At 44.5% G+C, this 25,569-nt stretch overlaps 1 protein-coding gene and 1 non-coding gene across 2 annotated transcripts in view; one reads left to right on the top strand and one right to left on the bottom strand.

Moving 5' to 3' along the window:
• The window catches only part of LOC126101406 (protein lin-28 homolog), a 92,268-nt gene that overhangs the window by 34,199 nt on the left and 32,500 nt on the right, over positions 1–25,569 (top strand). The gene's annotated exons all lie outside the window — the stretch shown is intronic.
• Trnat-ugu (transfer RNA threonine (anticodon UGU)) lies at positions 17,506–17,579 on the bottom strand. Its single transcript has one exon. It is a non-coding gene; the product is annotated as a tRNA-Thr (tRNA).

The following is a 25,569-nucleotide window of genomic DNA, read 5'->3' on the forward strand; positions in this document are numbered from 1 at the left end:
ACGGATAGCATCGGAGGGTACGCCTCAGTGTCAACCAAACAGTAGTGTATGGAATGCCGGTGCGACGCGCGACTGCACGAGCGCTGACTTCCGCGTGCATAGACGAACCCACTACAGTCTCCATTTCTTCCTGAACTGTCTCAGCAGCATTACGCCTTGTGCTCGGTCGGCCGCTACGGAGTCTAGCGTCTATTACCCGTTTTAATCTCCTTCCTTTGGCGATTGGATCGTAAAGCCGTTGGTACACGGACCGTGCATCCGAACGTTGAGCGGTGAGCGTGCCCAGTTTTTGACGTCATACCGTGGAATAGCACGTTCGGTAGTCATTCCAAACGTGCAGAGCAATATATGGCATGTCAGAGATTCTGAGCGTTGACTAACGAGATGGCAGAACGCCACCTACGTCACACGCACGCCGTCTTCCTTCAGAGTTGTGAGGCGCTATATTGGCATTCATTTCAAGCCTATATGTATATATGCCGACCTCGGGGAAGATCAGTTTGGATTCCGTAGAAATACTGGAACACGTGAGGCAATACTGACCTTACGACTTATCTTAGAAGAAAGATTAAGGAAAGGCAAACCTACGTTTCTAGCATTTGTAGACTTAGAGAAAGCTTTTGACAATGTTGACTGGAATACTCTCTCTCAAATTCTAAAGGTGGCAGGGGTAAAATACAGGGAGCGAAAGGCTATATACAATTTGTACAGAAACCAGATGGCAGTTATAAGAGTCGAGGGACATGAAAGGGAAGCAGTGGTTGGGAAGGGAGTAAGACAGGGTTGTAGCCTCTCCCCGATGTTATTCAATCTATATATTGAGCAAGCAGTAAAGGAAACAAAAGAAAAATTTTGAGTAGGTATTAAAATCCATGGAGAAGAAGTAAAAACTTTGAGGTTCGCCGATGACATTGTAATTCTGTCAGAGACAGCAAAGGACCTGGAAAAGCAGCTGAACGGAATGGACAGTGACTTGAAAGGAGGGTGTAAGATGAACATCAACAAAAGCAAAACGAGGATAATGGAATGTAGTCGAATTAAGTCGGGTGATGCTGAGGGAATTAGATTAGAAAATGAGACACTTAAAGTAGTAAAGGAGTTTTGCTATTTGGGGAGCAAAATAACTGATGATGGTCGAAGTAGAGAGGATATAAAATGTAGACTGGCAATGGCAAGGAAAGCGTTTCTGAAGAAGAGAAATTTGTTAACATTCAGTATTGATTTAAGTGTCAGGAAGTCATTTCTGAAAGTATTTGTATGGAGTGTAGCCATGTATGGAAGTGAAACATGGACGGTAAATAGTTTGGACAAGAAGAGAATAGAAGCTTTTGAAATGTGGTGCTACAGAAGAATGCTGAAAATTAGATGGGTAGATCACGTAACTAATGAGGAAGTATTGAATAGGATTGGGGAGAAGAGAAGTTTGTGGCACAACTTGACCAGAAGAAGGGATCGGTTGGTAGGACATGTTCTGAGGCATCAAGGGATCACCAATTTAGTATTGGAGGGCAGCGTGGAGGGTAAAAATCGTAGGGGGAGACCAAGAGATGAATACACTAAGCAGATTCAGAAGGATGTAGGTTGCAGTAGGTACTGGGAGATGAAGAAGCTTGCACGGGATAGAGTAGCATGGAGAGCTGCATCAAACCAGTCTCAGGACTGAAGACCACCACAACAACAACAACAACAACAACAACAACAACAACATGTATATATGCCGTTTCTGAGCACCAGCAAATTGAGAATCACTCGAAAACCGGTTGTTAAATGTGCGATTCGTTCCAATAAAATAATGAGAAACTTCATATTCGTGGCAAAAGAATTACTGTAATTTGCGTATTATGAGAGTAGGCTATTTAAAGGCAGCGTCATACTGAAGATCCACCCAAAACGCATTGTTCTTGCTACAACTTCATATAATTAAATTTCAGTTAGTAACATATCTACGGTTAAGGTTTTTAGCAACAGTTAATATACAATAATTGGAGGTCTGTGATACGTTGTTCGTGTAGCGTCAGTGTCCTGTGTTGAGGTGATAATTAGGGCGGCGGTTCGCGTCTTGACGCTTCCATATTTTTTTTCTTAACATTCGCGTTTTTTTTTGGGGTTCTGATACTTTATTATTAGTTCAATATAAGTATATATTATTATATTTGATGATATGTAAACCAGTTTTTGAGGGGTGACCTTCTTATATTGGCTTAATCTACAGGGCAGCTTGCGCTACTTGTATAAAGATATTTTGCTCCTTTTTCTTTTACGCTTCGTAATTCACATATTGCAAGGATTGTGCTACTGGGTAGGAACAGTGCTCATGTAAGACTGACCCTGGGGTTTTACTAAACTGTGGGAATGATGAAATAACCAAGAACCAAATTAGTACCGCACTGTTTGTAATGGAACTTTTATAAGCCTGTGTCCTTATTTATTGGACGTGGTACTTTCCTTTTCGTGAACGATGCAGGAAATGTGCGTTTTAATAGAGCTAACGTGGGAATTTTACGCGCCCCTTAAGTAAACAGTGTGATTTACGAACTGGAAACATCCCACTTTTGTGGATCCAAAATTGCACTTTAAAAAAATCGTTTTTTTTTTAAGCAAAAGATAGTAAACCTCCCCTCAAAGAAACGTATCGACATTCTCGAGCTACTATTCGCGGATGGACTAGGAAGACGATGGGGAATTGTTTCGACACACTACGTACCCTCCGCCACACAGCTTACGGTAGTTCGTTGTACAGACGTAGATATAGATGTAATCGCAGTCAGCTATACGTACGGTGGCTTCTGAACGAACAGCGATGGACGCCCAGGTGCTTCGGACCACATAGAGTATGCACTTCACAGGTGTTGTTCGTTCACTGGGCGGACAGGGCAGCTCCAGCGTTCGAATCTGGCGATTGATATTCCGAGCTCGTTGCGTAGGTGTCGGAGACATATTGGCTGTCCCGGCGGAGTGACGAGTGTGGGATGGTATCAGTCGACGCCGACATGTGCTGCTCAGGTTCTACCAGTTGCTTCACCGAGGCGTGACGGACAGACTTGGAAGACAGCTGTGAGTTGCGGCGCCGCGGATCCTTCTCCTGACAGCCTGTCATCGCGACCTGTGTAACTTACTCCAGCGCCACTCCTTTCGGTAGCCTTTGTTCCCAGACATGACTTGGCATAATCCGAATGTCGTGCCATTCAGCTGCTGGTCAGTGCCTTGTGGGCAAAGTATGTCACCTACAATGTCCAATAATCCCAACCGCCGTAGACGAATTATCTCAGCAACAAGGCGTAATGAACACAGAGTGGTGTCCCTTGTACATGACAAGGATTAAATAATAAAGTAGAGTGAGACAATATTTTCTGTGACATATCCAAGGCATATCACTGTGTAAGATACATTTTGTTACAAAAACTGACGTTACATGGTATTAATGGCATTGTTAACGTGTGTGTACCTCGTTCTTAAAAAATAATGCAGGAAGCTGTACTGGATAACTGATAAACGGTATTGAGAGAAAATAATGGAGTTCCGCAAGGTTCAGTATTGGCTCCTCTGTTTCTAATATGTCAATGACGTGCCATTTAACATATATTAAGTATAATTAAAACTTTTTACAGATGTGTCAATCTCAGCTGTCATACAACAGAACAAATCGTAAATAAAGTGCTAGAAATTTTTTGACAGGATTTTTTGCAAATGGTCTCCCAATTATACGCAGACTCAGTATATTCGGTTCTGCATATCAACGGTACAGCACCAGTGATACATTTAAAGCATGTGTAGAAAATCGAAAGCAAGCCCCAGACTTCTTGGGTGTAAGTTCAAATGGCTCTGAGCACTATGGGACAACATCTGAGGTCATCAGTCCCCTAGAACTTAGAACTACTTAAACCTGCGTAACCTAAATACATCACACACATCCATACCCGAGGCAAGATTCGCGAACTTGAGACAGTAGCGGTCGCGCGGTTCCAGACTGTAGCGCCTAGAACCGATCGTCCACAGTGGCCGACTGTGTGTAAGTATTGATGAGGATTTGAAATGGAGGAAAAATACGTTTTAGTGATGCTAAACAAATCATTTCAACCGATTTTGCAGTTTTATTATTACAGGCCTTGAAGAGAGACAGGTCAGAGAGTTAATATACTTCCTTTTTCATTCAGTAATGTCATTTGGAATTGTATACTGCGGTAGCTTATCTTTAAGAAAGAAAGACGGCATTTCACACAAGCGTGCCATGAGATAATACATGGTGATCAGCCCATGTCATGTATGCAAGTGCCTAAGTTGTTAGGAATTATGATTACAGCCTCATAGTACGCATTTCCTCTCCTGAAATTTATTGTATGTAAACCACCGGAGTTCACAAGGAATAATTATATCCAAAATAACGGAAAAAATGCTCATTATAATTGACGTTGGACTGTAGTGCTATAGACAACGGGGCTCGGTTTGATGGCGTGTTCCTTGGCTTCAAGGAAGATATTTGGCACTATCTAGGACCGCCCTTTAGCGAAAAACAAAAAACGAGCTTGCCAAGTATGCTGTCATACCTTTGATCACTTTATCAAAAATGGAAAATCCAGGATGGAATGTAACAATACCAGAGAAGGAAAATTACTACTCACCATATAGCGGAGATGCTGAGTCGCGATAGGCACAACAAAAAGATTCACACAATTATAGCTTTTGGCCATTAAGGCCTTTGTCAGCAGTACACACACACACACACACACACACACACACACACACACACATACACTCTTTTCTGCAGTCCCAGAGAACTGAAACCACACTGCCGTGTTTTCAGTTCTCTGGGACTGCAGACGTGTGTGTGTGTGTGTGTGTGTGTGTGTGTGTGTGTGTGTGTGTGTGTGTGTGTGTGTCAACTGCTGACAAAGGCCTTAATGGCCGAAAGCTATAACTGTGTGAATATTTTTGTTGTACCTATCGCGACTCAGCATCTCCGCTATTTGATCACTTTATCAATTACGAAAAATGCCTGACACATACGAAAGCTAAATTTGAAAGTAAACTGAAAAAGTTTCTTCTGCGGAGCTGCTATTCCATAGACGAACAATTTAAAAACTTGCAACTGATTTAGTGCAAATGTCACATACTTATTAGTGTCGTTTTCTATTGATCATAGAATGAAGGCTTTCACGGTAGGTGTTGTCATCACTTAACACTTCCGGGCTGAGATGCCGTGGTCCATACATAATTGCCCTCGGAGGATACCTTCTGCAGTCGAAGGCGATACGTCAGGGGAGAGTCTTATGTATGGACCACGGCATCTCAGCCCGGAAGTGTTAAGTGATGGTCGTTTTCTATTATCTGAATTCACCTATGAACGGTCAGCACGCAGCCAGAATTAAATACCAAGTAACCTAACAGTCTGTATACTGACGCTTTCCACGTCAATACGTTTTGTCGCACAAAGGAATTTGTGAAACATGTGACTAGATATGTAAATAGATTAGTATATCGTAATAGGTTGTGATATCGATACAGCTTCTGGCTCTTGATAGTATGGAAAGGGGCCTGTAACTTACTGAACTGGTAGCACTTTTATGTAATCTATGGAGATACATTATCTTCATCAGAAGTATTCGGTCACTAAGTGTTGTGAGTGTGGGATTGATGTGAGATGTACCCTTTACCCTGTGGCTCTTGCAAGATGCAATTTCCACCTCCATACTACTACAGTAGTCAGACCGACGTTCCTAACGTTCTAAAGAGAAATGCCTGAAAAACTTTCAGCAATAAATATCTTCTGGAGTCGTCTGCTGTAAGGAAATGACACAAAAATTCACAAAATTTCTTACGTAACCAGTGGGATACTTGGGTACTGTAGTAGTGCTAGTTAGTGTAAGAAAAACATGAAACTAACGAAAATTATTATTTATTTTGCTAAAAGTTTGAGAAATCACAATGGCACTTTTAGTTATGAACTTAACATGTTATTTTTCCTGGTTCTTTTCGGAATGTGAAGTTACCTCTCAAGGATAGGATTCGCTAATGAAATTTCTATACAAAGTTATTGACTTGTCAGAATGGCTGAGAGCCGCGCCTACTCAGCTTGAATAATTATCCGTTAGAATGTTGCTAGGTACGTTCAAGGCTGTCGCGTGTGAAATGTAGTGAAGTGCACTGTTGTGGAAGAAATATGGAGCTCGCAAGAGCTGTAGCGCACAATACCGTAAGCTGCGATGACTGCTGTCCGCGCCGCTCGCTGCTGACAAATAAGATAACTCTCGTTCTATCTGGATTGACCTTCGCCAATCAAACTCTCCCTACGCCTTGATGAAGTGAAGGACTCCTATTTGCCCCCAGTCTAACTCTTGGCGTGGTACACCGGTCAGATAACCAGTCCACCGCGATGCCACTCAAAAATTCGCTTGCAGGCGTTTAACTACACTCCTGGAAATTGAAATAAGAACACCGTGAATTCATTGTCCCAGGAAGGGGAAACTTTATTGACACATTCCTGGGGTCAGATACATCACATGATCACACTGACAGAACCACAGGCACATAGACACAGGCAACAGAGCATGCACAATGTCGGCACTAGTACAGTGTATATCCACCTTTCGCAGCAATGCAGGCTGCTATTCTCCCATGGAGACGATCATAGAGATGCTGGATGTAGTCCTGTGGAACGGCTTGCCATGCCATTTCCACCTGGCGCCTCAGTTGGACCAGCGTTCGTGCTGGACGTGCAGACCGCGTGAGACGACGCTTCATCCAGTCCCACACATGCTCAATGGGGGACAGATCCGGAGATCTTGCTGGCCAGGGTAGTTGACTTACACCTTCTAGAGCACGTTGGGTGGCACGGGATACATGCGGACGTGCATTGTCCTGTTGGAACAGCAAGTTCCCTTGCCGGTCTAGGAATGGTAGAACGATGGGTTCGATGACGGTTTGGATGTACCGTGCACTATTCAGTGTCCCCTCGACGATCACCAGTGGTGTACGGCCAGTGTAGGAGATCGCTCCCCACACCATGATGCCGGGTGTTGGCCCTGTGTGCCTCGGTCGTATGCAGTCCTGATTGTGGCGCTCACCTGCACGGCGCCAAACACGCATACGACCATCATTGGCACCAAGGCAGAAGCGACTCTCATCGCTGAAGACGACACGTCTCCATTCGTCCCTCCATTCACGCCTGTCGCGACACCACTGGAGGCGGGCTGCACGATGTTGGGGCGTGAGCGGAAGACGGCCTAACGGTGTGCGGGACCGTAGCCCAGCTTCATGGAGACGGTTGCGAATGGTCCTCGCCGATACCCCAGGAGCAACAGTGTCCCTAATTTGCTGGGAAGTGGCGGTGCGGTCCCCTACGGCACTGCGTAGGATCCTACGGTCTTGGCGTGCATCCGTGCGTCGCTGCGGTCCGGTCCCAGGTCGACGGGCACGTGCACCTTCCGCCGACCACTGGCGACAACATCGATGTACTGTGGAGACCTCACGTCCCACGTGTTAAGCAATTCGGCGGTACGTCCACCCGGCCTCCCGCATGCCCACTATATGCCCTCGCTCAAAGTCCGTCAACTGCACATACGGTTCACGTCCACGCTGTCGCGGCGTGCTACCAGTGTTAAAGACTGCGATGGAGCTCCGTATGCCACGGCAAACTGGCTGACACTGACGGCGGCGGTGCACAAATGCTGCGCAGCTAGCGCCATTCGACGGCCAACACCGCGGTTCCTGGTGTGTCCGCTGTGCCGTGCGTGTGATCATTCCTTGTACAGCCCTCTCGCAGTGTCCGGACCAAGTATGGTGGGTCTGACACACCGGTGTCAATGTGTTCTTTTTTCCATTTCCAGGAGTGTATAACTCTGTCAGTTCACACCGCACAAGAAGTGTGGCGGCCAACACAGTGAACAACGCTTAATCGCAAGGTCTCAATATAGAGTCGCACTTCGATTCGCTCTCGACAGAGGTGCTCTCCCAGTGAAGTACTGAGGAGAGACTTGTTCCTCGCTCTTTGAGTACGCGTACGAGCGCGCACGCTCTCGTTACGTGTTCTCTCTCAAGAGCGACAACGGAACGGCCCCTCTCCACGCCAGACGTGAAGGGGTATATCTTTCAGCCTCTTCCATTACTCCTTCATCTCAAGGCATCAGAAATATCGTCTGCCAATCAGCATTGCTCTTTTCAAATGGGAGAACGACGTTTCGTTTAAGGCGACCAATCTGGAAATCTGTAGTATCGGCGTTTGGCGTTTGCTGTCTCCCTGTGAAAATCTCTGAAACTGCGTGCTATATTGTAAAGAATGCGTAGGCTGGCCGCTCCCACACAATGTAGCGGAATTTGCTTTTAAGCCGAACACGGGGTCGTTCCTCCTTTCCCTTTGGCAAATGCTGTCCACTCCACAGGCAGCCGCCGGCCGACGTGGATAGCTTGGGACTGGCCTCTGGCGTGCGGTTGCTCTCCGGAAGTAAAAGTCCCTGCGACGGTCGTGTCTGGAATGTATGTGTATACACCAGCCTCGAGTATTTCAACCACAGTGCGCACTTGCGATTTATTAGTTATTTGCATATCGTTTACATGAATTCATACAATGTTGGCTTTACCTTACCGAGTTTGGGTTCGAATGAAGCATCTTGATGTGCGCAATATGATTGTGAGGGCGTAATATATAAGCAATGAAGGTCAGGAGACCAAGACGTCTTACAGTGTCCCTGGGACCACTGTGCGTTCCTGCCTATTGCGATATGAGCTTTGTCGAACATGTTCGTTTTGGTAAACCAGATGTTACGACGTAGGGATGCACAATGTGGCATGGGCTTACAAGACTTCCAAATTTTTCAACACGATAAACCGACGTTACTGTAACACTGTACTCCTGTCCCATGACCGTCTTTTTACGGGAGCATTCGGCCCTAACTTCATTTTTTATGGATCACAGTGCGCGACAGCATATAACAGCGCTGGTGGAGGGCTGTTGGGACGAGATGACGTTCGGCGATTGGACTTACTGGTCCGTTACCCTGATCGGCCACCCCACATTGTGTAATGTGTTGGGGAGGCATATGCAGAACGACCATCCATAATCTGTCAATCGCGCTAATGAAGGAATGTAACGCCCTACCACAAGAACTCCTTACAAACCTTGCGGCCAGCATGAGAGAACGTTGCAGAGCATACACTGCCGACCGTAGTGGTCCCACACCCAAGAAAGAACATTGTCCCACCCTTTGTGATGTCCAGAGGACCATCCTGACTCGTGGTGACTTCGGTGTGATTATTGTGTTTGAATAAAGTGTCATTTCTCTTCATCTCATTGTGTATTTCTTTGAGTTACCTTCTCTACATCTACATCATACTCCGAAGCCTTCTAACAGTGTGTGGCGGAGAGTACTTCTTGTATCACTAACCGATACCCCCTTCTGTGTTCCACTCGCGAACTTGGGGGAAGAATGATTGTCGGTAAGTCTCTGTAGCAGCTCTAACTTCTCGTATCTTCTCATCGTGGGCATTCCGCGAGATAGTTGTAGGAGGAAGGTGCTCTCTCTCAGTTTCAATAGTAAACCGTTCCGTTACGTACAACGCCTCTCTTCTAACGTCTACCACTGGAAATTGTCGAGCGCACCTGTAACGCTCCCGCGTGGACTAAACGATCCCGGGACGAAACGAGTCGCTCTACCTTGTATCTTCCGTCTCTTCTATCAGTCCTGCCTGGTAAGGATCTCAGAAAAATGAACAATACTTAAGAATCAATCGAACAAGTGCCTTTTGTATCGCTTCCTTCGTGGGAGTGTAAATTTCCTTAAGATTCTTCCTAAGAATCTCCCTCTGCCATTTGCTTTTCATACGGTTTGCTTTATGTGGTCATTCCACTTGAGGTTGCTATGCATAGTTACTCCTAGATATTTTACGGTAGGGACTGTTTCTAGCAATTTGTCGTTCCTTATATTTGCACTTACAAATCATAAAACTGATTTTTGTGTAAATTTTGTCTCAGAAAATTGTGAATTTTAACAGCATAAAGGCCGGTCACTGTGGCCGAGTGGTTCTAGGCGCTTCAGTCTGGAACCGCGCTGCTGCTACGGTCGCAGGTTCGAATCCTGCCTCGGGCATGAATGTGTGTGATGTCCTTAGGTTAGTTAGGTTTAAATAGTTCTAAGTCTAGGGGGCTGATGACCTCAGATGTTAAGTCCCATCGTGCTTAGAGCCTTTTGTCATCAGCAGTGCAGTTGCACGTCTTTTCCTGTGTATGTGCAATATGTCATATTTAATTACGTCCGGGATCAACTGCCAGAAAATGCACCATTACTCAATCCTCTGCAGATAATTCTGCGAATCGATACTGTCTTCTGGGCGTTGCCACTTTCTTATTGACAACCACATCATCTGCGAACAGCCTTAAAGTATATTGTAAATAAGTAATGGTCCTACCATACTTCCTTGGGGTTCTCTGGAAAGTACGATTGCATCTATCAATTTTGTTCCGTTAAGAGCAAGGTGCTGAGTTTTATCTACAGGGAAGTCTAGAACACAATCGCAAATCTGGTCCGATAGTTGGCAAGCTCGTAATTTTTTTCACCAAACGGCAGTGCTTGATGGTGTCAAATGCCTTCCTGAGGTCATGGAATACGGTATCAACCTGAGCGCCGTTGTGACTTCTGAAATTTTCCCGGCGTATTTCTTCTTCTAATAATTTCCGGGTATGCAGCCGGATCCCGTCGACATTCTGCCACGATATTTCGGCCCAGAGACGTCCGGCCATCATCAGGTGATTACACAACTACTGAAGAGCCCAGGTGCAGTCGCGGTATTTATGCCGAATCTCGCGCCCGAGTTGTACGTGCTGCCCTCGGTGGTGGAAATAAAGGTTCATCTAGTCATTGAGTATCGAATGACACTGTCGATTCCGCTGTGATTGTATAATTTTAATAACAGGATTCCAATTTTTATCCAGCTGAAAGCCGTTGTCACGATTTATAAGATTATTGGCAAGACGTATTTCCACTGATTCCTTGATTACGGAATCCCAAAAACCGGAAACCGGGGATAAAATTTTTGTTACATTGTATTCCATTGAATGTCCCAAAGAAATACAGTGCTCTGCTACTGCCGATTTTGACGGTTGCCGCAGACGGGTGTATCTTTCATGTTCTATACATCGTTCATGGACAGTTCTTGTCGTCTGGCCAATATATGCAGCGCCACATTCACAGGGAATTTTGTAGACGCCTGCCTTCTTCAGTTGTAAATCGTCTTTAACGGATCCAACCAGGGCCCGGTTCTTAGCTGGTGGACGAAAGATAACCTTGATTTTATTTTTCTTCAGTAATCGGCCTATTTTCGACGACACATTCCCGGCGTATGGAAGGAACGCAGTTGATTTAAAGTCATCATCTGCGTCCTCAGTGCGTTGCTTCTTGTTATGATAGTTGCGCATGGCCTTCCGTATTTGGCGAGAAGTGTAGCCATTCTCTTTGAAAACCTTCTCCAAGTGTTCTAATTCTGCGTGGAGATTTTCATCATCCGATATTATATGCGCTCGATGTATTAAGGTACTGAGAACACCGGCTGTTTGTGCTGGGTGATGGCAGCTTGACGCCTGGAGATACAGATCTGTGTGAGTCGCTTTCCTGTACACAGAATGTCCTAATGACCCATCATTTTTACGGCGTACTAGCACGTCTAGAAATGGTAAAGTGCCCTCTTTTTCAATCTCCATCGTAAATTTGATGTTCTCATGTAATGAGTTTAAGTGATGAAGGAATTTCTCCAGTTCCTGTCTGCCATGAGGCCATACAGCAAAAGTATCATCTACGTACCGCCAGAAGACCGTAGGCTTTAAAACAGCAGACTCAAGTGCTTTCTCCTCAAAGTCCTCCATAAAGAGATTAGCTACCACAGGCGACAAAGGGCTCCCCATGGCGACGCCGTCTGTTTGTTCAAAGAATTCGTCATTGAATAAAAAGTACGTTGAGGAGAGTATATGTTCAAACAAGGCCGTCATTTCTGCACTGAATAAGTTACCAATAAGATGTAATGATTCCATTAAAGGCACTTTGGTAAAAAGTGAGACCACATCAAAGCTGACTAATAAATCCGAGCTGCTAAGCTTAACATCCTTCAAGCGACTGACAAAATCCTCGGAATTACGTATATGGTGGCAACACTTACCCACATACGGCTTTAGTAACGAGGCCAGATATTTTGCTGTAGAATAGGTCGCAGCACCAATATTACTCACTATTAATCGTAGTGGGGCACCATCCTTGTGTATCTTCGGAAGACCGTAGAGTCTTGGTGGTACTGCATTGTGTGGTCTCAATCTCTTGATAACTTCTTCAGGTAGAGAACAGTCGTTCAAAAGGGTAGTAGTTTTCCTTGATATTCGGCTTGTTGGGTCCTTTTCAATTCTACGGTACATAGAATCATTTAACTGACAATGGTGCCCCACTACGATTAATAGTGAGTAATATTGGTGCTGCGACCTATTCTACAGCAAAATATCTGGCCTCGTTACTAAAGCCGTATGTGGGTAAGTGTTGCCACCATATACGTAATTCCGAGGATTTTGTCAGTCGCTTGAAGGATGTTAAGCTTAGCAGCTCGGATTTATTAGTCAGCTTTGATGTGGTCTCACTTTTTACCAAAGTGCCTTTAATGGAATCATTACATCTTATTGGTAACTTATTCAGTGCAGAAATGACGGCCTTGTTTGAACATATACTCTCCTCAACGTACTTTTTATTCAATGACGAATTCTTTGAACAAACAGACGGCGTCGCCATGGGGAGCCCTTTGTCGCCTGTGGTAGCTAATCTCTTTATGGAGGACTTTGAGGAGAAAGCACTTGAGTCTGCTGTTTTAAAGCCTACGGTCTTCTGGCGGTACGTAGATGATACTTTTGCTGTATGGCCTCATGGCAGACAGGAACTGGAGAAATTCCTTCATCACTTAAACTCATTACATGAGAACATCAAATTTACGATGGAGATTGAAAAAGAGGGCACTTTACCATTTCTAGACGTGCTAGTACGCCGTAAAAATGATGGGTCATTAGGACATTCTGTGTACAGGAAAGCGACTCACACAGATCTGTATCTCCAGGCGTCAAGCTGCCATCACCCAGCACAAACAGCCGGTGTTCTCAGTACCTTAATACATCGAGCGCATATAATATCGGATGATGAAAATCTCCACGCAGAATTAGAACACTTGGAGAAGGTTTTCAAAGAGAATGGCTACACTTCTCGCCAAATACGGAAGGCCATGCGCAACTATCATAACAAGAAGCAACGCACTGAGGACGCAGATGATGACTTTAAATCAACTGCGTTCCTTCCATACGCCGGGAATGTGTCGTCGAAAATAGGCCGATTACTGAAGAAAAATAAAATCAAGGTTATCTTTCGTCCACCAGCTAAGAACCGGGCCCTGGTTGGATCCGTTAAAGACGATTTACAACTGAAGAAGGCAGGCGTCTACAAAATTCCCTGTGAATGTGGCGCTGCATATATTGGCCAGACGACAAGAACTGTCCATGAACGATGTATAGAACATGAAAGATACACCCGTCTGCGGCAACCGTCAAAATCGGCAGTAGCAGAGCACTGTATTTCTTTGGGACATTCAATGGAATACAATGTAACAAAAATTTTATCCCCGGTTTCCGGTTTTTGGGATTCCGTAATCAAGGAATCAGTGGAAATACGTCTTGCCAATAATCTTATAAATCGTGACAACGGCTTTCAGCTGGATAAAAATTGGAATCCTGTTATTAAAATTATACAATCACAGCGGAATCGACAGTGTCATTCGATACTCAATGACTAGATGAACCTTTATTTCCACCACCGAGGGCAGCACGTACAACTCGGGCGCGAGATTCGGCATAAATACCGCGACTGCACCTGGGCTCTTCAGTAGTTGTGTAATCACCTGATGATGGCCGGACGTCTCTGGGCCGAAATATCGTGGCAGAATGTCGACGGGATCCGGCTGCATACCCGGAAATTATTAGAAGAACTGAGCGCCGTTGTCTACAATGCTGTGGATCTCATGGAGCAACTGAGCGAGCTGAGTTTCACAAGACCTCTATCTGAGGAACCCATTTTGATTTTATAGACAACATTTTCAATCTCCAAAAAGAGGTAATTCTCAGATATAAAATACGTTCCATTATTCTACAACAGTTTGACGTTAGCGATATTGGGCCATAATTATATGCATGTGTCCTACGAGCCTCCTTGAAAGCGGGGACGATCTGCGCTTTTCTCCAGTCCGTAGGTACGTTTCGTTGCCCCAGCGATCTACGGTAAACTGCAACTAGAAGTGTAGCAAGTTGTTTTGTATAACGCTATACTGTAGCAGTTATTTCTATTTATGGTCCAATTTTCATTGAGGTATCTTACTTGACACTGGCATAACATGCGAAATGTACTTTTTTGTGGTTTGGCACACTCGTCTCTTCGATTTATTTTCAATTCACTGTCTGTTACGGGCCCATAGAGTCACCCCGTCCTCTTAATAGAGTAAGTTATTAATCCAGGCAATAGAAACGCTAGAAGACTTGCCTCCACAGCCTAGGGGACAATATCAGTCGTTGAAGGTGCTTTTATCTGCTGATAGGGAGACAGCAATAGGTAGTACGTCTCATTTCCACGCGATCAGTCATTAATAAAACCACCACCAGCTACAGGATCACCGTCAACAGTTTCACATGCCTTACTACAGGAGCCAATACGGAGAGGTTTGGAATTTAAATCAGGACTTTGGCGCAAAGACTGGTGAGGAGGCAGTGTTCCTCGCCAGCCAACGAATTTATACTACTGGCCATTAAAATTGCTATACCACGAAGATGGCATGCTACAGACGCGAAATTTAACCGACAGGAAGACGATGCTGTGATATGCAAATGATTAGCTTTTCACACAAGGTTGGCGCCGGTGGTGACACCTACAACGTGCTGACATGAGGAAACTTTCCAACAGATTTCTCATACACAAACAGCAGTTGACCGGCGTTGCCTTGTGAAACGTTGTTGTTATGCCTCGTGTAAGGAGGAGAGATGCGTACCATCACGTTTCCGACTTTGATAAAGGTCGGATTGTAGCCTATCGCGATTGCGGTTTATCGTATCGCGACATTGCTGCTCGTGTTGGTCGAGATCCAATGACTGTTAGCAGAGTATGGAACCGGTGGGTTCAGGAGGGTAATACGGAACGACGTACTGGATCCCAACGGCCTCGTATCACTAACAGTCGAGATGACAGGCAGCTTATCCGCATGGCTGTAACGGATCGTGCAGCCACGTCTCGATCCCTGAGTCAACAGATGTGGACGTTTGCAAGACGACAACCATCTGCACGAACAGTCCGACGACGTTTGCAGCAGCATGGACTATCAGCTCGGAGACCACGTCCGCCGTTACCCTTGACGCTGCATCACAGACAGGAGCGCCTGCGATGGTGTACTCAACGACGAACCTGGTGCACGAATGGCAAAACGTCATTTTTCGGATGAATGCATGTTCTGTTTACAGCTTCATAATGGTCGCATCCGTGTTTGGCGACATCGCGGCGAACGCACATTGGAAGCGTCTATTCGTCATCGCCATACTGGCGTACCACCCGGCGTAATGGTATGGGATGCCATTGGTTACACGTCTCGGTCATATCCTGTTCGCATTGACGGCACTTTGAACAGTGGACGTTACATTTCAGATGTGTTAGGAATCGTGGCTCTACTCTTCATTCGATCCCTGCGAAACCCTCCATTTCAGAAGGATAATGCACGACCGCATGTTGCAGGTCTTGTACGGGCCTTTCTGGACACAGAAAATGTTCGACTGCTGCCCTGGCCAGCACATTCTCCAGATATCTCACCAACTGAAGACGTCTGCTCAATGGTGGCCGAGCAACTGGCTCGTCACAATACGCCAGTCACTACTCTTAATGATCTGTGCTATGTTTGACTCAATGTCCAGGCGTTCAAGGCTGTTATTACGGCCAGAGGTGGTTGTTCTGGGTACTGATTTTCAGGATCTAAGCACCCAAACTGCGTGAAAATAGTATAATAAATAGTATAGTAAAATAAATAGTTGTAGTATAATATATTTGTAGTATAATATATTTGTCCAATGAATACCCGTTTATCATCTGCATTTCTTCTTCGCGTAGGAATTTTAATAGCCAGTAGTGTACAACCACCAGGAATCGAAGCGGCTTCGGTTACGAAGGAAGGTGCTAACGGGCTAAAGGTCAGTAAATGGAAGATACAAAGAGAGCAATGAAAAATTTCAACAAGTTATCGTCTCACGCCAGCGTGCTTCGGGTGTCTCGTGCTGCCTACCTTGGCGTCTCGGGGCGCGCCGTGTCGTGTTGAGGGAGCTGGCGGCGGCTGCATCCTCCGGCGCCAGGTGCGGCACGTGCGCGCCTCGTGTCGGATGTTTCGTTTTCGGACACCCAGGGCTCGCACCTGTTGTTGCCGCCGAGGGGTGTACAAGTCTCCCACCCCCCTCCCACTCCGACCACCAATCGCCGCCTGTTTCCTCTACCCTGCGCCAATAGGCGCTACTGTCACTGCGCACTGGCTCTTGGTTTCGTACCTGTTGCTCAGTCCGTCAGCGAACTTTGTCTTTCAGGATCAGGACAGATTCAGAAAAACCATTATAATTAAAGTATATCAACAATGGCAAAGAATCCTAAAAATTACGAGGGGGCGTTAAATAAGTAATGCAACCCATTTTTTTCTCCGTCAATTTCGGCTGAAAAAATTCGGAGTTTTCTGTGGGACATCGTGAAATATTCCCGCTACAGTTTCTATAGTTCAATAACATTCCGACAGCTGGCGGCGCTATACGTAACCTTCAAATTGGCGTCTGTAACGGACGTGCGTTACAAGCAGAGAGCTGTCACTGAGTTTCTTTTGGCGGGAAAGCAGAGCATCGCAGAGATTCATAGGCGCTTGAAAAATGTCAACGGAGACATGGCAGTGAACGAAAGCATGGTGGGTCGTTGGGTGAAGCGTCTGTCATTATAACAAGGCCGCCACGCAAAGTTGTCCGATCTCCAGCGTGCCAGCCGGTCGCACACAGCTGTGACTACCGCAGTGGTGGAACGTGCGGACACTCTCATTCGAAATTAGAATTATATTAATACCTCCAGGCAACGCCTTGCCGGAGTGGATACACCGGTTCCCGTGAAATCACCCAAGCGCTGTCGGGCGTGGTCGGCACTTGGATGGGTGACCATCCAGGCTGCCTTGCGCTGTTGCCATTTTTCGGGGTGCACTCAGTCTCGTGATGCCAATTGAGGAGCTACTCGACCGAATAGTCGCGGCTTCGGTCAAGAATACCATCCTACCACTGGGAGAGTCGTGTGCTGACCCCACGCCCCTCCTCTGCATCCCCCACCGAGGATGACACGGCGGTCGGTTGGTCCCAGCAGGCCACTCGTGGCCTGAAGACGGAGTGCTTTATTAATACCTCCAGCCGATTACGGGCGTTTATTATATATCAACGAGGACAGGTGAAAATGTGTTCCCCCCGACCGGGACTCGAACCCGGGATCTCCTGCTTACATGGCAGACGCTCTATCCATCTGAGCCACCGAGGGCACAGAGGATAGCGCGACTGCAGGGACTATGTCGCGCACGCTTCCCCCGAGACCCACAGTCTCACCTTGTATGTCCACACACTACATTCGTAGTGTCCCACCCCAACACACTCATTAGTCGTGGAAGACATTCTTACCAAGTCCCGTAAGAGTTCGGGGAATGTGTGTGCATCCCCACAGAACAAGAAGGTCATGGCCGGTATTGCCAGAACTACATACAATGATTTGTTGTAACCAGTCCAAATTAAATTGTTACAACATACCACAGAAAATGGGACATTCTTTCATGGGCATCGCGTACTAACACTTCCAGTAGCCTGAGTGACGGCCTGAGGGTAGCATTTCAGTCAGAATCGCTAACATTCACTGGCTGAGCGTATTTGTTGCCGACAACAAATCCCAAACAATTCTCAAGTTTGCAGGTTCAACTGGCAAACCATAGGAAGTTTAATAATGGAAGAAGAGGGAAATAGTCTCCACAACGAAAAGACTCAGTTTCGAAACATAGGCAGAATTGACCGAAAGGAACGGCTTTCCCTCATTCACAGGCTTGCAAAGCCATAGTCTGCAGATCTGTAATCATAACCCTTGCGCATTGTTTAACACTGACAAGAGAGAATGCACACTTTACCTTCGTGTCGTGTAAATTATGACACTATCAGACTTGTGAGAGTGTGTTCCTATCAAAGTTCTTAAGTCCATTGGATTTGAAAGGTGTGGTCATTATGCTATCTAGCTCGGTGCTCGCTGATGTTAACACGTAACTCCTTACAGAACGAACAAGTTGTAGTTTCATAGTTAAAAGTCCCTCGGGAACGGTTTGGTGTGATATTAAATAAGTAAAAAAATACACTGATACCAAGTATAATAGTTGCAATGCCTACTATCGTGATTAGGCATCGCAATAGCAAGACTGACTAGTGGGTTTTTACTGGCTGTCATGGGGCACTGATTGTACCATATCGCCAGGATAAGTAGTTCCTTATTTAATAAAAGTGACGAATAAATAAAGTGGCATTCACTTTTCGTAAATCAAAGACTTTGAACGTTACTGTGGTGCCTACGGCAGCGATCACAATGGCCACAGTTATTTTCATTGCTGAAAATAGCTATGATAGAAACCGTGACATACGGACAAGTCCAATGGAAACAACGAGACATCTTCAGAAGACGTGAGGTGCGTGCGTGTGCGTGTATCTATGTCACTTCGAAGTGCACGGTATCAGTACGTTCCAAAAGGTCGCGATTTTTCAGATCATCTCGGGCCTTACTGATCGCAAATATAAGAGGTGAAGTGTTATGGATAACCCTTGACCTAGTGACCATTTGTATACCGATAGGAAGAACGGGCACACTGAAGTTATCCTACAGCACAGAGTCAAAATATAAACGTTACACACTTCTTCCAGATGAGGCCACTCGAGGAAATCTGCTGATTCTTTTGCACTGTCTAGGGTGGACCTTAGGCAGGTTGTAAAAGCACCATTTGTTCACGGGCGCTTCCTGAGAAAAATCCGAAAACCATGATTTTTGGGTACGAAAAGTACCAGTTGTAGGGATGGCCACTTCTATAATTTCTATTCACGGCAGAGCGTCAAAACTTTTACCATATGGTCTCAAGATGATATTCCAGGAAAGCTCCGAAACTTTCGTCGACATAATTAGCCGTTACCGAGACCCACAGGTTCCGAATGTCGCATTTATGCACTTAAAATGTGCACATAATATACGGAGCGAGACGTAAATGTAGTTTTAACAGCCGTAGTGAACACATGGCAGTGGTTCGAGGATCGTTGCAGGGGTTCTTATTTCACCGAACTATATTTTAGTGAGCATTGTTTTTTCCAATAAAACTTTGTCGTGCTGTCTGTGTATAATGGGCACTTCAAGCCTGTGCAAATATCCCCAAAGTAGTACTGCAGCGACGAAAATGAGCTACAAATGTTTTTCACGTGCCTGAAAATAACTTAAAATGACTGACAATAATAATGTAAAATAGAAAAACTCAAAAATCGGTAGAATACTTCTAATAACATTCCTAATCTTTTAAGACAAATCGTAAGGCGGAATTTGACAATGAATTGCGATCCATGAGCAAATTCTCCAGAAAGAAATGCAAACAAACTATTTTGTGTTATGCGTACTTATTTGTCCTTCGTATGTGTCGAAGTCAGAAATAAACAGTCAAAAATTTACTGGCGTATGTATTTCGTTTTACGTAAGCATCATACCTTTCTCCAGCACGGAAAAGTAGAGAACCAGGGGAAAAATGCTGCTGTCGGAGCACAGAAAAAGGGAATATGTTGCTCTATAAAAGACTCTGACAGACAAGTAGGTAACCAGCTGCCTCGTTCCGCCTTTCTCACGAAAAATTTTGGCAAGTGGACATATTCGCGCTTTTTTGTGCAGAAAGAGGGTAACAGAGATACCGTGATGGTGGAAGAGATACGACCATACCAGTGGGGAGAGAAAAAGAGAGAGGTGACAGTGATGATAGGGGAGAGAATGTGGTAGTGACAGAGAAAGAGAAGTGGAGGAAGATAGAATCAGTGGGAGCAAAATAAATAGAAGGCAGTTGAAATGAGAAAAAAATGAGTTGAGGTCATACATTAGCTTGCGGGGTCTGGACCCTTCCAGTCCGGTGAATTTGGAAACGTAGGTACAGGGGACCGCGCAATTTGGTCCGAAATTTTTGACACGCGAGTATAGGGGAGAAAATAAATTGGGTCCGCCAGAATTCTTGAGCTGCCGAGGTACGGAGACAGTGGCAATAGCAAAGAAAGAGAAAACGAGACACTATAAATGAGAGTTGCAGTGACAATGGAATATACTCTAAATCAGTGGGGAAGACATGTATAGACGGTGGTACTGACAGGGAGATGATGAGTATGAAGGGCTAACTACATAGAGAGACTGGGTGCAAGGATTTAGAATGTTCTTTGTTAAAAGAGCGGCGGTATGTTCGTAAACCAAAACTTTTAAGATGCACAGCATATGTCAGCGCAGTATTCAAGTTGTTCCGACGCCGCAGCGACCATGTCTTGAGTTCCAACTTCCACAACTGTTCTTATGCGATGTCTCAGTTCATTCATTGTTGTTGGTAACAGAACCACACAAGCAGAGCCTTTTAGAAACCCCTAAAAGAAATAATCACATACATTCAGGTCCGGCGACCTTGAAAACCTGTAATGTAAGGCTGAATCATTTGGCCCAGTGCGACCCATCCATCCTTCGATATAAAAATTGCCGCACTTCCAAGTGCTAGTGTGGCGGTGCCCCAGCCTGTTGGTAAATGAAGTCGTTCGAATCAATCTGCAACTGTGGGAAAAAGAAAGTTCTCAAGCATTTCGAGATGTGTGATTCCTGTAACAGTGGTCTCGGCGAGGAAAACCGGACCACACACCTTTTCCTGTGAAACTGCACAAAACATATAAAATTTTGCAGAGTCTCTCTTATGTTGTACAACTTCATGTGGTTGGCCCGTACCCCATATTCTCACATTATGACGTTCCACCTTTCCATTTAAGGGGCTCCGGAACGCCCTATACTTGCATTGTTAAAATAACGCTTGTAAATTACATCTTTCCTCACAAAGTATTTGAGGTAGGAAGTTGAACTTTTTACAGATTATTTATTGGAATATGGGCTACAACTTAACACAGGGATTTTACAAAATTTTAGTTCAGTTATTAAAGATGATTTTTTTTCAATTGTAATGAAAATTCACAACATTTTTTGCAATTTTTTATTTATATATTCAAAAATATACAGTTTTTTGGAAAAAGGCTGTGTTAAATTGTGCAGAAGGTACTGTGTAACATTTACTGAAAGTTTGAAACAAATATGTTTGGAAGATCCTTAGAAAACATGTAATTAGTATGAGAAAATAAAAGTTTTGGGAATCGAGCGACAAAGATTGGATTAACTTTTTAGTGCATTCCAGGTCCATAGGATGGATTATCTTCATCCTCTGCAAACTCCTCCTCCAGCTTCCTCTTGTTCCTCCTCCTGTTTACTCTTGCATGTATTTCTAGACTCTTTACAGCCCTATCTGCAGCCCGAAGGCGTTCCTTGTCTAAAGCAAGCATCGCTCGTACCATGTTAGAACCTATCTTCATTCCCATATTTCTAAATACCTTTGGCTTTCCAACATTTCTCCTTTTCTTAAAAGCCTTCAGAGGATTTATAATAACTTTACTTTTACTCATTATTATACTTCAACAAAACAGAGACTCAAGAAACACAATTAATTACGAATATTTTCGAGATAACGACAGAGTAAATAAACATGAAACAATCAACAATCACACCAGCGATATATATTGAACCATCACAGGTTAGCCACAACACATACATTATCTCACATCACTAAAATGTACCTGATGAACACGGACGTTAATAATAACACCATTTGACAGCAGTTTAACAGCGCCACAGTGGGTCACGCCCATATAGAACACATTTTTAAAAAAATTTAAAAATAGTTGTAGTCTTCGGAATTGAATAAATTATATATCTATTAAAAGGTAATAGTCTGCAGATTCAGAAAACGCAATAAAGTAAAAATTGAACTTTTCATGATTTTGAGCCTTTCCGGAGCCCCTTAAATGGAATGTTGCTTCGTCACTAAAGACTGTGTGTGGAGCTGTCACCCTTCATCTTGCCAAGAACGAAATTACAGAACGCCACACGTTGTTGTTTGTCACCTTCACGAAGGGCTTGCAGTAGCTAATTTTGTATGGTTTCATGTGTAAAGGTCGACGCAGCACACAGCAGACGGGCATCGGGGGCATGTTGAACTGTCGAGCTGCACAGCAGACGGATTTCTGCGGACTACTTGTGAAACTATGGCTGATGAGTTCGACGCCTGTGTCAGACACCCGGGAACGGCCCGGGCGTTTGCCTCAACACAGACAACCTGTTTGTCTGGATTGTTCATGCCATCGTCTGATGCCCTGTACTGTAGGAGGATCCACACTATACCTAGTATGAAAGTCACGCTGAAAAGTTATTACTGGCCCGCTCTGCCGAAAACGTGGGACACACAACGCTTTCTGTTGTCCCGACATCAATTTTACTAAAACTGAAGTGGGTGTACACTGCTGCTGTCTAGCGGGAACCGTGTAAAACTCGGGAGTATGCTCTTTCCAACAGTACGTTGTTCACGCACATATATCGAATAAGACAGTAGTTATGACTTTTTAAAATCGTTTGTGTGCTCCGAGAGGAATATTTTCCCGCTGGTTAAATGATGACCCGCAACGTGGAATAAAAGTCACAATTTCTTACACATATGCTGTTCAGCTCTTCAGTAGTTCTGTGTAAATTCACATCTACTCATCAAATAAGCAACAAAGCTTAGCACTACTAAATAGTCCCCCTCATCAGCACCCTCACAATCAGCATCCAGCCATAATTACTGACACATACATAATCAAAGCAGGGACAAACTTTCAGCTTTCTACTGAAATATTTCTTTGTTTACGTCTGTTGCTGCCGTTGCTGCTAGACAGTGCACCACCGCTCGATCGCCCTACCAACAATACATCCACGCCCTATTAATTGGCAAATCCACGCGGAGACGGAGATATAATCCTTGGAAACGCTTAATGGAAAATCTGATACACTTAAGGGGGGTAGGGTGTGAAACGGGCCGACTTGGGAGCAGGAGAGGCAACACAGGACATGTTAATTTACAATGTCTATACTTTTACAAATAAATTCATAAAACTTTGTTAACATGACCAGGAAGGATTCAGGGTTCACAGGAAGTTCAAAAACATAACAGAACAAATTTTTTTACACGTGACATTTTATCATTTTTTCACTTGGTATTGGCTGCATTTGTTGCTGTAGGTACACTTTTCTTCATAAGTAAGAGAGATTCTTCGATGAATTTTGCACAGCATACAAACCATACTTACAGGTGTATGAAACCCTTGAATTTCCCAAATCTGTTAAAAACTGTGGCAAAAACTGAGATAATTAACTATAAAATTCGACTTTTTTCTAAACACAAAGTTTAAAACGTAACAGCCCATTCATTTTTCCATAGATTAAATACTCCTGTAAGTATGGTTTTTCAGCTGTGCAAAATTCATCGAAGAATGTCTCTTACTTATGAAGAAAAGTGTACCTATAGCAACAAATGCAGCCAACGGTAAGTGGAAAAAGATCATGAAATTTCACATTTAATAAAAATTATTTTTTCGTGTATTTGATCTTCCACTGCTATGAGTGTGAATCCTGAATCCTTCCTGGTCATGCTGACAAAGTTTTATGAATTTATTTGTAAAAGTATAGACAGTGCAAATTAAAATGTCCTGTGGTGCCTCTCCTTCTCGAAGTCGGCTCGTTTGACGTCCTACCCCCCTTAATGTAACCTGTTACGGCAATCTGTATTTTGAACTGATCGCAACGCACGGTTGCAAGTAGTCGCTTAAAATAGAGCGCAGCAGGATTTCTACGAATACGGCTTAGTGCGCTGCGCGCTGTCGCCTTCCCGTCGGTTCTGCCCCTGGCCTGCTTCCGCCGCTGCGGCCCTCCGCGTTTTATTGATTACAATGGCGACCCACTGAGCCCAGATGGCGGGCCGCAATGGCAGCTCCGCGAGTTCGCGCATTGCAAATGGCGCCCGGGCGTCCGCAAATCCTCGTGCCTTCTGTTCCCGGCGCACTGCTCTCCGCACTGTAACATTTCTGGCCTTATACCTGAGCCCCCCGAGACAGGCCATGCAAAATATATCCGGAGCGAGTAAATACGCGGTTTTCGGCAAGTTATAGCGCACAATGTGGAACTACAAGAGGAATTCGAAACATTCACCTTTGCACAGGAGCACGTAGAAGTCTTTGCTACAGCCGATTTTTAGCTACCTACCACTGCATACAAGTTACTAGCGAGCCCGGGAATACTTCGCATTTGCTGAATATGTATAGGAATTGGATATACGTCCTGATCTTTTTCTTCCCCCTCTCTATATTCATTTCTTCCCCTCTGCCCATTTCTTCCCCTCTCTCTCACCTTGCACTTCGTTTATTGTTGTTCCCAACGAATCCTTGACTGGAAAAACTGTAATCACTTAAAATGGTCGGGTAAATTGTGTACGGAGTATGAGAGAGACTTCACTTGATGCTGCCTGTGTGAGGGTAGGACGTTCAGTGACATTATTTCGCATTGTTTTCATCTACGGACGGGTAGGAATACACGGTCTCGATCGGTTAAGATTCCGTAGTAGTATTCTAATCATAAGCCGATAAGCCACAAATAGAACTTCCCGGTTTTCAATGAAAACCGCTTGCGAGGGGCAAAACAAAACGGCACATTGTTGTGTATGCAAGTATACAATTTTTGTTTAAAATTATATCCAAGGAGAAAGAATGGGTATTGGAGAAAGAATCTGCCTAATGCTTAAATTCTCCGCTATTATTATTAGAACCGACTGCGGGAAAGAAAATGAAAGAGCATGTTCTCACAGCACAGCGTATCGCTTTCTTTCTCGCAGTCGAATAGCAAGCCCTTCCATTCTAGTTTTAAAAATTATATAGTTCCTGCCCGAAGCTTTACTACAGCACTGTGTAAAAATTGGAGGTAGCCTAAATCAGTGAAAAACTCTCAGATTTTTGGTAAGAACGTTAAACAACGACTTCTCTTCATATAGTAGTATAGATGACTCCAAAATTATTGCCCAAGAAATAGCCCTCCCCTCCCCAGCTACAAAATTTGTCCCATAAATGGACTACTGTTAATTAAATACGTACTCGAGAGCGAACTCTACGGCGCAGCGGAATATAAAAGTGGGCTGTTAACAAGTGCTGAAGTAAGACAAAATTTTATCGGAGTTCTTAAAACGTCCTAATACGATCTATAAGTACGAACCCGTCCTTTTTTATAGAAAAGACGCGTGCGTTGCAGATGGGACTGCCTTTCGTATGACACAATCTACATCTAAATCTACACGATTAATCCGCAGTTCACAAATAAATGAATGACA

This window comes from Schistocerca cancellata, chromosome 9 (assembly GCF_023864275.1).
Source record: "Schistocerca cancellata isolate TAMUIC-IGC-003103 chromosome 9, iqSchCanc2.1, whole genome shotgun sequence".
NCBI classification, from domain to species: Eukaryota; Metazoa; Arthropoda; class Insecta; order Orthoptera; family Acrididae; genus Schistocerca; species Schistocerca cancellata.